The 13,325-nt window shown below is 38.7% G+C and overlaps 1 pseudogene; it reads right to left on the bottom strand.

Moving 5' to 3' along the window:
* Window positions 1-2,206: 2,206 nt before the first annotated feature.
* On the bottom strand, window positions 2,207-3,513 carry LOC143404207 (E3 ubiquitin-protein ligase SH3RF1 pseudogene; annotated as a pseudogene).
* Between the last annotated feature and the right edge of the window lie 9,812 nt (window positions 3,514-13,325).

The raw sequence follows: 13,325 nt of genomic DNA, 5'->3' as shown, positions 1-13,325 counted from the left end.
ACTTTTTTCAGGATTTTGCTTTAGTTATTTCAGCAGCCTTCAACATGATATCTTGCCAACCATGTAGATAACCCTGGGGAGGAAGGATGACGTCCTCTTTATCTTCACTCTATACAACAGGAAGAGGCCCATGGAAACAAAGGGCTATTAAAGTAGTGTTTGTTCTTTTTTTGTGTGGCAACAGTGCTTCATTATCTAGATTTAACCCAGAGTTCAAGTTGTGGTAGCATTTAAATATCCATTAATAACAAGTTTAATAAAAAAATGTTACACACAGAGCTTCAATTAAGCTGTGTTGATTAATTTAATACTTATTACATTAGTCTGTAAAGGTTTATTAAATGTAATCTCTGGCTATTTCTTGACAATTGTCTTTGTGTCCCTAAATTATACTGTAGTATTTCTTAGCATATTATTTTTTACAAATCATTGCTGTACCATAAAAGTGACAAGTTGTTTAGAAGTTTCACTGAAACTCCCCCATAAGTGTTCATCTAAGAGTATTTATAATATTCATGTGTTTAATGTTAAATAAAAAGATTGCCTGATTGTTCCATAAATTAAAGCCCTAGACATATCAAGATGATGGTTTAAAATTGAAATCATATAGCACAGTCTCTTGACTTTTCAAAAAGTAGTTACCCTATGTTATGAATCCCTTCCTTTTAACTTGTTTTTAATTGCAGAATGTGAACAAGAGTTTTATTTTCATGGACTTAGGATCCTCAGGTTGACCTCAATAAATCGTGATGTTATAGGTATGTCAGATCTGGAAACTTGAGGAATCAGGACTCAGGCAGAAGGTTACACAACACAGCAGATGTGTTCTGTAAATATGTTGAAGTCAAGTGCATGGAAGAAGGAAAATCTAGATATATATTAACATAAAATCTGGCCTGTTCACAATATTATCTTTAGTTTAAAATAGGATTCATTTCTCCAAAGGTTCAGAGCAGTGAGATCTTCATAATTTTTCATTTGACTTCATCTTATTTATATACTGCTCCTTCTAAATCCGTATTCAATCAAATCATCATTCTTCATTATATTCCATGTTCAAAAATATTCATGGAACAAAATAGCTCTTACTGCCCTTTGTTTCAACTTCTGTGTTAGCCAGGCAGCTTTTCTTTCCATATATGCAATCTGACACCTCAGAAACTGGCACCTACACAATGCACAAGACACAGGCTGCTGTCACCAATTAAAATTTAAGGAATTTATAGTGTCATCTTTGAATTGGAGAATAATAGGTGGAAGGAAACCTCCTACAGGAAAGCTGCATAGTTGCATTTCTAGGGCTCTCCTGAAGGTATATTGAAAACTAATGGCTTGTTAGTTTTCATTCATCAACCAATATTTATCTGACAGATAAAAGGGTTCTGGATTTGTTATGATGTAATGGGTAAACAAATTTCTAGTCTTTTGAGATTACTTTAGTTATATATCATCTTTGTCTGCAATTGGCAACTTCAATGATCGACTTACAATTTGTGGCCAGAGTAGACGACTTTGGGCAAAATATATATTGGTTTAAAGGAACCATGAACCCTCTTTTTCTTAATTGGCTTGCAGAACATTATTTGAAGTTTTCTCCAGATCTAAATCCATAGACTTTACCCATAATATGTAAAGAAAGCCAGTATGTAGTAGAAAAATTTGACCTATTTGTAACTTCAAACACCTGCTTACTCTTGAAAACCTAGTTATATATTCTGGGGCAGGAGCTAAAGTTTCTTTCATTTTATTTTTCCTTTCTTCTTCTTAATTAGGCTAATATTCTTCCAGTTCTTAAGAATGACTGGTAAGAAAATCATAGATACTTAAATTTATCTGTATACCTGGTATCATTGGTTTGCTAAAGTCAGCCCACATTTATTTATTTATGAGAGTAGCTTTTATAAATTTTGCAAATCACTGTTAAACCCAACCATCATTAAAAATTAAGTATATCACATAAAAATCAGGAATAATTAATACTCAAAATTCATCTCTTTCTAATTACTTTTACCATACTATGATCCCAGGTTCTGAGATGATGTATACCTGCTTAAATTTGGTAATAAATATATGTTAATTAATATATACATTTGTAATATTAATATACAGATTTCCACAAAATTGACTACTAGAATTTGCAATGAGATGGCATGAAATCTGTAGATAAATTTGGGGAGAACTAACATCTTCATAATATTCAATCTTCTCACCTGTGAGCAGTAGATTCTGCCATGAGACTGGGTCCCATTCCAGCAGAAGCAGCATAGCACCTGGCAGGATGGAGGTGAGGATAGTGGCAACCAGGAGAGACCCGGGGTGCTGGAAAGGGAGGAATCATAGTTACACTGGCACCTGGAGAGGGGATATCCAACAGGAAAATGAACGAGGGACCAGTTGTCACAGGGCTGCTTGGGTGTGGAGTCACAATGAACACGGGAGTAGTCACATGAATCTGAGAAGGAGCACTGAAGGAAAGCACAAACAGTTCTCTGATCCTTGTGGCAGCTGAGAGTTGCTGAAGCTGATGAGGAAATGAGGGCTGATCTCCATGGACTGGCAGTTCTGGGATGCATGAGAGGACTTGTTTGCCATGGTTAAGAAAGTGAAGGAGTGCCACTTTTGGGTGTTGCTCTTGATGTTGGATTGCTTTGGGGCAGTGCTGCTCTGGGATGCTACTGAGGTACATGTTTCAGCATCAACTCCTGGCATAGGAGGCTTATCCCATTCTGTCAGCTGCTTAGCAGCCAAGTTAAACTCAATGTAAAAAATCAGGAATGTTCCTATTTTGTCTGCCAATATTCCATCACCACAGTTTGCATCTACTCTTTGGATCACAGTCAGTACATCATCCTTAACAAATGGAAGGTGATCATTATCTGCTTCTTTTTTGTCTTTCACTTCAAAGTCATAAAGTGCTTTACACTGAGGTGGAGGCTGAGGCAGTGGTTTAATAATCTGCACTAAGTTGGTTGGACAAAAGCCATGGATCCCATTGACTTACCCTGTGGTGCCAGTTTTATTTAACGTGTCCTCAAAAAATGATGATGTCACATTTGCTGAATTTAAAGTCCCCAGGCTCCTTTCCTTCACAGTTATGTAATGATTTATGATATGGTAACAGGTATACCCCTCACTGGGGCCTCCAGGCTTGCTCCTGAGGCTGCCATCCACACTGGGAGCTCTCTAGATTTTTTGCACTACAATAAGCCATAGTGCTGCCCTGAAACCTTAATGCATTTGTGTAGTTACTCCCACTCCCACTGCCTCCACCAGCTAGGTTTCTAAGGCTTCTCTGTTTGATGCCATCCAGAAGCCTGACCAGCAGGATATTATCTGGATGTTCATCACCGGAGCCAATAGGAGCCCTCCAGCATGAACAACTGAGGGAACCTATGATATTAGAAAACATCCTTTGCAAAACCTGTGCTGGCAAGACAAGATTTTTGCAGAAGAGCCCAGGCATTCTAGACACACAGGACACTCCAAAAGATCCAAGAAGGCAGGTTCATTCATTTTGATGTACTTTCCTGAGAAAAGGCTTCAGAAATGTTCATAGTTGTGTGCAGTGTTGGGAGCCATTCTCACACGTGACTGGGTGACTCCCAGTTAGGGTCTGAGGTGCTCTGGCTGTGTCAGAGCTTTCCTGGCCCTCTCCTTTTGAGAGAACCTGTCCATGTGGGGGTGTAACTGACCACTGACCCCGGAGGCCCAATCACTGACCCTGACCTTTGAGTGCGGCCCCCCTTCAACCTTCATTGGATGGAATTCTCCCCTAAATTTCTTGCTCCCCAATAAAAGGCTACTCCCTTGTGTGCTCGCTCTCTCTCTCTCCTGCTATCCCTGAGTAATCCTTGCTGCCCTGCCAGGTGGTTAGAGGTGGGAACCAGAGAGGGGAGCCATCTCGGACCTGGTCATAGAAAAGGGTAACTGAGTCTGTGTGTTTATTTCAATCTTGCTAGCTAACTTTTATGCCAAGAACCTCATTAATGAAACCATTGCACTGGTCGCATGGTAGAATTGGCACCCAATGTGGGCCATTCTAGATCAGCTAGATTGAGTGGGAGCACGCTATAAAGATAAAGATAAAAGTAAAGATAAAGGAAGTGATGACAATTTGGGTCACAAAAGTACCTTAAGATATTGAAGGAAAGAGACGTTAAATTATTTAAAATGGGAAATTCAACTTCTATGGATAAGAAAATGTATCTGACTATTTAAGACAGTATAATTAATCAGAAAGGAAAACAGATAAAGAAAGCTCAGTTATTACAATTCTTAGAGATTGTAGGTAAATATTGTCCTTGGTTTTGTGAACAAGAGTCTCCAAATTTACTTACTTGGGAGAAATTAGGAAGAAAGTTACAAAAGGTCTGTCTTTCAAATGAATTACCTGGAGGCATAGATAATATTCAGAGAACCTGGACGGCTTTGGAAGTTTGTCTTTTTGTATATAGGGGCCAGAATTAGTGGTCCCCTGAGGACCTGCTAAAGGGCATTCAATAGGCCATCAAGTCTATTCAAATGGATAATCCGCCTGAGGCTAAGTTAATTCCTTTTCCCTTAAGCCGCTTAAAAACAAAGGCACTAGAGACCAAGCCCAAAGTTAAAAATGTAAACTTAAACTTGCAAAATTAGGCTACTCCGCAGGGAGATGATGGAGAACAATATCAGAGAGGAGATACCTCTGAGGTCCTAGAGAGTCCTCCAGGAGAGGTAGACAATCTTCCTGGAGAGGAAAATCCAGAAGAGGTTCCTAGAGGGGCTCAGAGTTCTTCTCAGCCACGTGACTTAGAAGCCCAATTTCAAAATGGCGATAGCACAGAATCCGACCATGTCTCACAGTCAGAGGAAGAAGGATCAGACATTGAAATTCAAGACTTACTGAGAAATTTTAACAGGCCGCGTTTAACACCACCTGCCCAGGCTATTCAAATTCGGCCAAGACCTGCTAAAAGAACAAAGTTTAACAGGTATGCTGGATTAACAATGACTTTTCTTACCCCATTCCAGCGAGGTATTAAGAAGGCTCAGGAATTGGGGGAGGATACTAGTGGCTTCCAACTTTTTCCCATTTTTGAGCAAGTTAATGAGCAAGATCAGAGAGTTAGAGTTCATGCTGTAATTCCATTTAAAACCATTAAGGAACTAAAAAGTGCATGTGAGATGTACGGTCCAAATTCACCATTTGTACAGAGTCTGATGGATAATATTTGCTCCCAGCCCCTTCCTCCTAGCGACTGGATTTCTGTAGCCAGATTCTGTCTGAGTGGGGGAGATTTATTGCTCTGCAGAACTTATTGGACTGATTTTTGTACTGAACAGGCAGAACTAAATAGGAAACGTAATATTAGAAACGCCAGTAGAAATGTTTCTAGGGACAGGTGAATTTGCTGATTTAGAAAGACAGTTAAATTATGACTTTGTAATATACAATCAAATAATAATTGTGCAAAATGTGCTTGGAGACAGATAATTTCTAAGGACCAATCCAATTTAGTTCTTACCAAAATCAGGAAAGGTGCCAGTGAACATTATTCATATTTTGTAGCGAGATTGTATCAGGCTGCGAACAGGTCGATCAGAGACCCAGGGGCGAGTGAGTTTATTGTTAGACAGTTGGCATTTGAAAACGCAAATAAGTACTGTCAAGATATTCTCCGACCTCACCGTAAAAAAGGCACAGTTTCTGAGTTCATTTGCTTATGTTCTGATGTGGACTCTATGCATTTACAGACTGTAGCTCTAGCCGCAGCGCTAAAAGAAACCTTAAAGCCACAGGATTTAGGGCAAAAGTCCCGCAGAAAATGTTACGTTTGTGGAAAAAAAACAATCATTTTGCGAGAGAGTGTCGCATGCGCAATTTTAAGTTCAGGGCTCCATCTTCTGGTGATAATAGATATTGCAGGACTCAATCCCACATAGAGAATCAAGATGGCGCAGATCAGCCCGCCTTGTCATCATTTCCGCCTGGCCGGAACACAAACTTCCAGTCGGCCCGCCCCCGTGCCGAAAATGAGGAAGTAGGCCATGGTCGCGCAATGTGATGTCATAGCGCCAACCATAGGGGCCGCCATCTTTAATTTTACCAGAGCAAAACAAGTAGTTTCCATACAAGCCCTTAATGATTTTCAAAAGCTATTAGGAGATATTAATTAGATGAGGCCATCCTTAAAACTAACTACTTCTGAGTTAAGTCCCTTATTTCAGATATTACAAGAAAATCCCTCTCCAACCTCTCCACGTCAGCTAACTTTAGAAGCTAAAATACCTTTAAAGAAAGTTAAACATGCAATTAAAAATGCACCGCTTACTAGAGTTGATCCTACGAAAATGGTATATTTATTAATATTTCCAACTGAGCATACCCCAACAGGAGCCACATGGCAAAGATTAGGAGTTATTGAGTGGGTTTATTTATCCCACTCCCCTCAAAAAACATTAATTCCTTTTCATGATTCTATAGCTCAATTAGTAATTAAAGGTAGAACTAGGATTTTACAATAAATTGGATCTGAGCCTGATATCATAATTTTTCCATTTTCTGTTCAACAGATTAATTGGCTTTTTCAAACTTGTAGCTCATGGCAAATAGCTTTTGCTGATTTTCCTGGCCAGATAGATAGCCATTATCCTCGTGATAAAATTATACAATTTATATCATTAACACCACTTATTTTTTCAAAAATTGTACACCCACATCCTATAGATGAAGCCTTATCAGTGTTCACTGATGGATCAAGTTCAGGTAAAGTCGGTTTTTATAGTCGTGTTCACACAGATGTAATACAAACTTCTTATACTTCTGCCCAAAGAGCAGAGCTTCAAGCTCTGATTTGTGCCCTAAATTACTTTGCAAATGAGCCTATTAATATTTATTCTGACAGCTTATATGTGGTCGGAGTTACTAAAAATATTGAAACTTCAGTTATTGGGTATACTTCATCACAAGAGTTATTTGAATTATTTTATAATTTAAAAAAGGCAGTGCTAATGTGGAAATATTCATGTTTCATAGGACATATACGAGCTCATACTAATCTTCCAGGACCCTTAGTTTCAGGTAATGACAAAATTGATAGGTTAGTAGCTTTTTGTCAACAGATGTCTTCATATGACTGTGCACTAGCTTCCCATTCCTTACATCATCAAAATGCTTCTAGCTTACATAAAAAATTTAATATTACTAGAGATCAAGCTCGTCAGATTGTAAGCCAATGCCCTAAGTGTGTTATTCACACTCCATATTTACCATCAGGGGTAAATCCCCGTGGATTAAAACCAAATCAAAAATGGCAAATGGATGTAACTCATATTCCTCAATTTAGTAAACAATGTTATGTACATGTCATAGTAGATACTTATTCTAGATTTATTTTTGCCACAGCACGTACTAAGGAAAATACTCAAAATGTAATTTCTCATTGCCTAGCAGCCTTTTCTGTTTTAGGATGCCCTATGCACATTAAAACAGATAATGCTCCAGCTTATGTAAGCTCTTCTTTTCAACAATTTTGTCAAGAGTTTAAAATTAATCAATAAACAGGAATTCCTAATAAGCCCCCCAGGTCAAGCCATTGTAGAACGAGCTCATTTATCTATTAAACTTCAATTACAAAAATTAAAAATGGGGGATAGGCTTATGACTCCCCAAAATAGCCTTAATCATGCCTTATTTGTTTTAAATTTTTTAAACTGTGACACAGAAGGTCACACTGCTGCTGAGAGACAAATATCTCCCTCAGTAACAGGCCCTTTAGACAGAGTTTTGTGGAAAGATTTACAGACCGGTCAGTGGAAGGGCCCAGACCCAGTGATTATATGGTGCAGAGGGCATGCTTGTATTTTTCCAGAAAATTCTTCTCATCCTATTTGGGTGCCTGAACCCGCTATCAGACATGGAAGAGATAGAACCCAGATTCAAGTGACTGAGGATCGACCCAGAGGAACCACTACCCAGAAGGAGGAGATATCGAAAAAGGATGAAGAAAGACCAGATTGACCCAGCTGAAAAGCTGATTTCATGGAAAGACGTAATGAAGCTAACAACCCAGGCTTCCTGAATACTTCGAGACCTAGGAGAAAACAGGACCCCAATGATGATGGTAGCAACAGTAATTGCCCTACTGGGCTGTCAGGTAAAGGGGGATCAAGTAGACACTTACTGGACATATTTCCCAGATCCACCCCTGGTACACCTAGCTGTGTGGACTGGAGAATCTATTCCAGTATTTACTAATGACTCATTCATGATGGGAGGATTTACAGATACTCATATTACTCCCAATTATGTGACTAGATTTAATTATTCTGGCTATAGTGCCCAATTACCCTTGTGTTGGTCACACGGTAAACATGCTGGCTGTCTGAAATTATCATTTGAAGAAAAGACAGCAATTGGTAGACCTAGACTGACAAATAATTCGATTTATGGGGATTTAAAACCTAATACTAGATCAGTAATTAAGATGGGACTTTCCCATAATAAGCCAGTCATTTCTGCAAAACCTCCACAGATACACCACTGTCCAAATAGTTCTACAATTGAGATTGTCACCTTTCCTAAATGGGTGGATTGTATAAATCCCTTTCCTGTACAACATAAGGTGTCTAAAGATAGTGGGTATATTTAATCTGGTCTCCAAAAATTGATAAGAGACAATTACGAAGAAATTCTGCTATGGCACCTGCAGGATTTGTTGACTTATAGTGAAGGAGGTGTTCAAAAAGATATTTGGTGTTTAATTGCTGCCTCAGAATTCTTACATTTTACAGACAAACCCTTACCAAGATTTATTGGCAAGAACTGTAAAGAGGGATCTTGCTATGGCTTACGAGCTAGTGTCCAATCTTCTTATGTTTTAATTATTGGAAATGTAAAAGTTAAATGGATAGATGACAGATATATTGTTACTTGTAATAAATGTAACCTAACCAATTGTATTACTAGGTATAATGGAGGAAAAGGAGTGTTTATACTTCGTCAGCCCTCTTTCGTTTTATTACCTGCCAATATTTCAGAGCCATGGCATGCTGATGCTGGTTTGCAAGTCTTGCAGCAAATTCATGCCCAGCTGGCAAGACCTAAATGTGCTATTGGAGTTATAATTGTTGGTGTTTTGGCATTAGTCTCTTTTATTGCATCGACTGTCTCTGCGTCTCTGACATTGTCTCAGAATATTCAGCATGCAAAATTTCTTAATAATTTAGCTCAAAATACTTCCAAGGCTCTGCGTAATCAAGTAAATAATGATGAAAGGATGGAAACTAAATTAAACGCCTTAGAGGCAACTGTTATAGACATAGGTAATAAATTTTCAGCCTTAAAATTTTACAAAAGGCTTAAATGCCATGTTAATTATAAGTATGTGTGTGTGTTACAGCTGCCAAGTACAATGCTTCTTCCTGGGATTGGGAGAAGGTTAAAAACCATTTGTTAGGAATTTGGCAAAATAGTAATAATAGCTTGGATATTCTGGAACTTCATCACCATATCCAAGACATTCAAAATAATAGAGCTGATTTTTTAGATCCTTCTTCTTTGGCTTACCAAATATTGAAGGAGTTAAATGGATTCAATCCTGGAAATATTCTTAAACACTCGGCCTGGTACATTGTTGGATTATTCTCTTTGCTGTTAATTCTCTATTGTGTTGTGATTGTAGGATGGCGAGTCTTCAGAACAAGAGTGCAGAAACTCCAGAGAGTGAATCACCGCCTCATTTTTAAGAAAAGAAAGGGGGAATATATCGGGAGCCATTCTCACACGTGACTGGGTGACTCCCGGTTGGGGTCTGAGGCGCTCTTGGCTGTGTCAGAGCTTTCCCGGCCCTCTCCTGTTGAGAGAACCTGTCCGTGTGGGAGTGTGAATGACCACTAACCCCAGAGGCCCAATCACTGACCCTGACCTTGGAGTGCAGCCCCCCTTCAACCTTCATTGGATGGAATTCTCCCCTGAATTTCTTGTTCCCCAATAAAAGGCTACTCCCTGGCGTGCTCACTCTCTCTCTCTTCTGCTAGCCCTGAGTAATTTTTGCTTCCCTGCCGGGCAGTTAGAGGTGAGAACTAGAGAGGGGAGCCATCTCGAACCTGGTCATAGAAAAAGGTAACTGAGTCTGTGTGTTTATTTTGGTCTTGCTAGCTAACTTTTATGCCAAGAACCTCATTAATGAAACCATTGCGCTGGTCGCATGGTAGAATTGGCGCCCACGAGGGTGGCATTCTAGATTAGCTAGATTGATTGAGAGCGCAGCTCTTTAAATGTTTCATATAACATCCATTTCAAATTTTGCTCTTGCACCTTGGCTCCTCCACCTTGTTCTTGATTCCCAATTTGTGGCCGTGGCCAATGCAGATTCCATCCAACCTTGCCTGCTGCTTTCTATTTCTCTGAAGGAGGCATGGTGGTTCTTGAATACTCCTCTCTGCTTCCTACCTCTCTGCACAGACACATTACACAGGTGTCAGTTCCTCCCACTTGAACAGCCTTAAATTTTATTTTTTAAATAAACAGAATGCTTGGTGGGTTAGAAACCAATTGTGAGAGATGGAGTACTCCAAATTTCAATCCTGGCTTGATTATTTTGTGACTGTGTGACTTTGGAAAAGTGACCTAACTTCTCTGCTTTTTTTTTTTTTTTTTTTTTTTTTTTTGATGGGAGTAATAGTCCCTGTTGCAAGGAACCACAGGAAGTACAAACAAAGCTCCAATGCAGTGGATGTCAGGAAACACACTCCAGACATGGCAGCACTTGTTACCTTTAGTTTAATAATGTATGAAACAAGAGAAGTAATGACAGAGACTTGTGGTGATGGGCAGCTGATAGTGCAGAGGTAGGAAAGACCTTTACTGTTTCTGTGAAACAGCTGAAGGACAGACAAAAAGGTAGATAGGGCTTGGATGCTTGACACTGGTGACATATTCACACCTCTTTCTCATTCCTTGCAGAATATCCCCCAGGATCAATCCATGTACAGCTTTGGGTTGGAGAAGTCCCTCTGGTTGCAGACCCTGCAGGAGATGCTGGCTAACATGGTGGAGAAGTTGGAAGGGGCAAGTACACTTTAGACTGGAGTATTTTAGTGTGCTCAGCTGATGTGGGATGGTGGCTCTTACACAAATTGGAAATTCTGTTTGTGGAGATAAGTTAATGACTTTCACTTCTGACTCCCTTAGGATTGACCTTCTGCTTTACCCAGAACCCCATCATATCTTGAACTTGAAATCAGAAATCCAAGTGAAATGTGATCTGTGTGGCTGCCTATTGTACTCATGGAAACAGCCTTTCTTGGGCATTTGTGTGTCTCCCTGTGTCTTCAGAGCTCAGACTGTTCCTGTTTCACTAGTTGTTTTGTACATGGCTCTTTTGTTATTGACCATTATTTATTGTCAAATACTTTTAACTGTGTGGCTATGTTCTAAGCTCTTTTGTGGCGAGTAAAATTTCATGGCACTGTTACATACTTTAGGTAATGAAATCAAAGTGATGTGGCTTTAGTTAATTGTAAGTTTGCATATAACTAATCATTTTGTTTGGAAAACTAATACTTTTATTTCTGTCCTCAAATGCAGATATTTTCCTTCAAAAATCTCTCTGGTTATTTTAACTATTATCCATATAACAATATGTTACTGACTAAGTAGTACCCATTTGTAACCAATTCATACAGTTTAAAGTTAAGCAGAAGGATAAATCATCATCTTTTTGGATCTTCTCTATAATTGTTTAGGGGCATTCTAAGTGCTGCACTGTTGTGTAGTTTAATAAAGTCGAGTATTTCCAGGAATAGAACCAAAATTTTTCTTTGTCATTAATCATCTCTGTATAGCTTTTATGTTTGAATCATTATTCTAGTTGGGAAGATTACAAATTTAATAATACATGGTCCAAAGAAATGAGTGATTAATGGTATTGTCACATATAGTTTTGCACCATCCATGAGCATATCCTGTATCTCTATAGTTTAAAAAATTTTAGTGTCACAGCTTAGAACTTTAATAAGCCTGTGTATGAATCCTAAATTAAATTTTAACAAACATAATTTGATGACAACCTACTATACGAAAGAGATGCATTTCATAGTGCTGGATCTTACTTTCAGCTGCTAGTATTTTTATGTAGAAATCACTGTCAAATAGCTCAAGGGTAAAGTGTCTAAAATTTTAGGGAGGAGAAAGATTCTTATTTAAGAAGAAGTTTTGATGAAACTCAGTAGTGGTACTCAAAATATTGGACAACTGTCTTGGCATAAGTACCAGTTGGTCAGAGTGGCTTTCAGCCACAGTGCTGGAAGTTGGTGTTGTCTGAGTGATTTGCAGGGTGTCCTCGAGGACCCCTTGGTGGTCCAATGATGTTTACCAAGAGGGATGTTTTATTTTCCACTATAACAATCATTTTTATCATGAGAGTGTTTATTGGTTGTTACTTGATCCATGGATGCTCCTAGAACTCATAGAAATCATCTTTTGGACTCCCTGGATGCCAATAACATCTCTCCTTGAGTTTTCTGATATTTTCCTCAAACTCCTTATGGTACTATGATGGTGATTCCATTTGTCAAGCAAATTGACATGTTTCAGTTAATAAATTATGAACAGTAGATTCTCTGGAATGAAGATCCCCATTTCCAAACGTAACGTGTCAGAAAGGAAACATTAATCTTTTTAATTTGGTGGCAGTGGCGGCGTACCAGGGATTGAACTCAGTTGTCAACTGAGCCACGTTCTTCACCCCAGTTTGTATTTTATTTAATGACACGGTCTCACTGCACATCTTGCCTAGCACCTTGCTTTTTGCTGTAGCAGTCTTTGAACTAATGATCCTCCTGTCTCAATCTCCCGAGCTACTGGGATTATAGGCATGCACAACCACACCCAGTTCACGAGTTTTCAATTGTATAGTGCTACTGATTCCCTAAAATACAATGCTTGCAAATTACAAAGAAAAATTTTCTCTACTACATTTTTTTATAGGAAATGATTTTACAAACTGTGGGAAAGTGTACGAATAGCTGTTCCTGAACTCTGGAAATGTTCAGGATGCACATGGGTCACTGCATCTGTCATCATCGTCTTTGGTGATCTGGGGAATGATGATGTGAATTGTACAAAACTTTCTCACATTCAAATAAGCGGTAAGACCAGGTTCCCATGTCACAGATTGAAAAGTCAAATGTTATTGACCAAGACTTACCTTTTTTAGCTGGGTGTGGTTTGGTATCTTATTACTATGTGATATGCTATTATAATTTCGATGCCATTTGAAATTCCTATAATCCTTCAAAGAAAAATAAATTTGAAGAATCCTCACTTTTTTTTCTTTCTATTA

Source organism: Callospermophilus lateralis, chromosome 7 (genome assembly GCF_048772815.1).
Source record: "Callospermophilus lateralis isolate mCalLat2 chromosome 7, mCalLat2.hap1, whole genome shotgun sequence".
Lineage (NCBI taxonomy): Eukaryota > Metazoa > Chordata > Mammalia > Rodentia > Sciuridae > Callospermophilus > Callospermophilus lateralis.
This window is presented reverse-complemented; position numbering and strand designations above follow the sequence as displayed.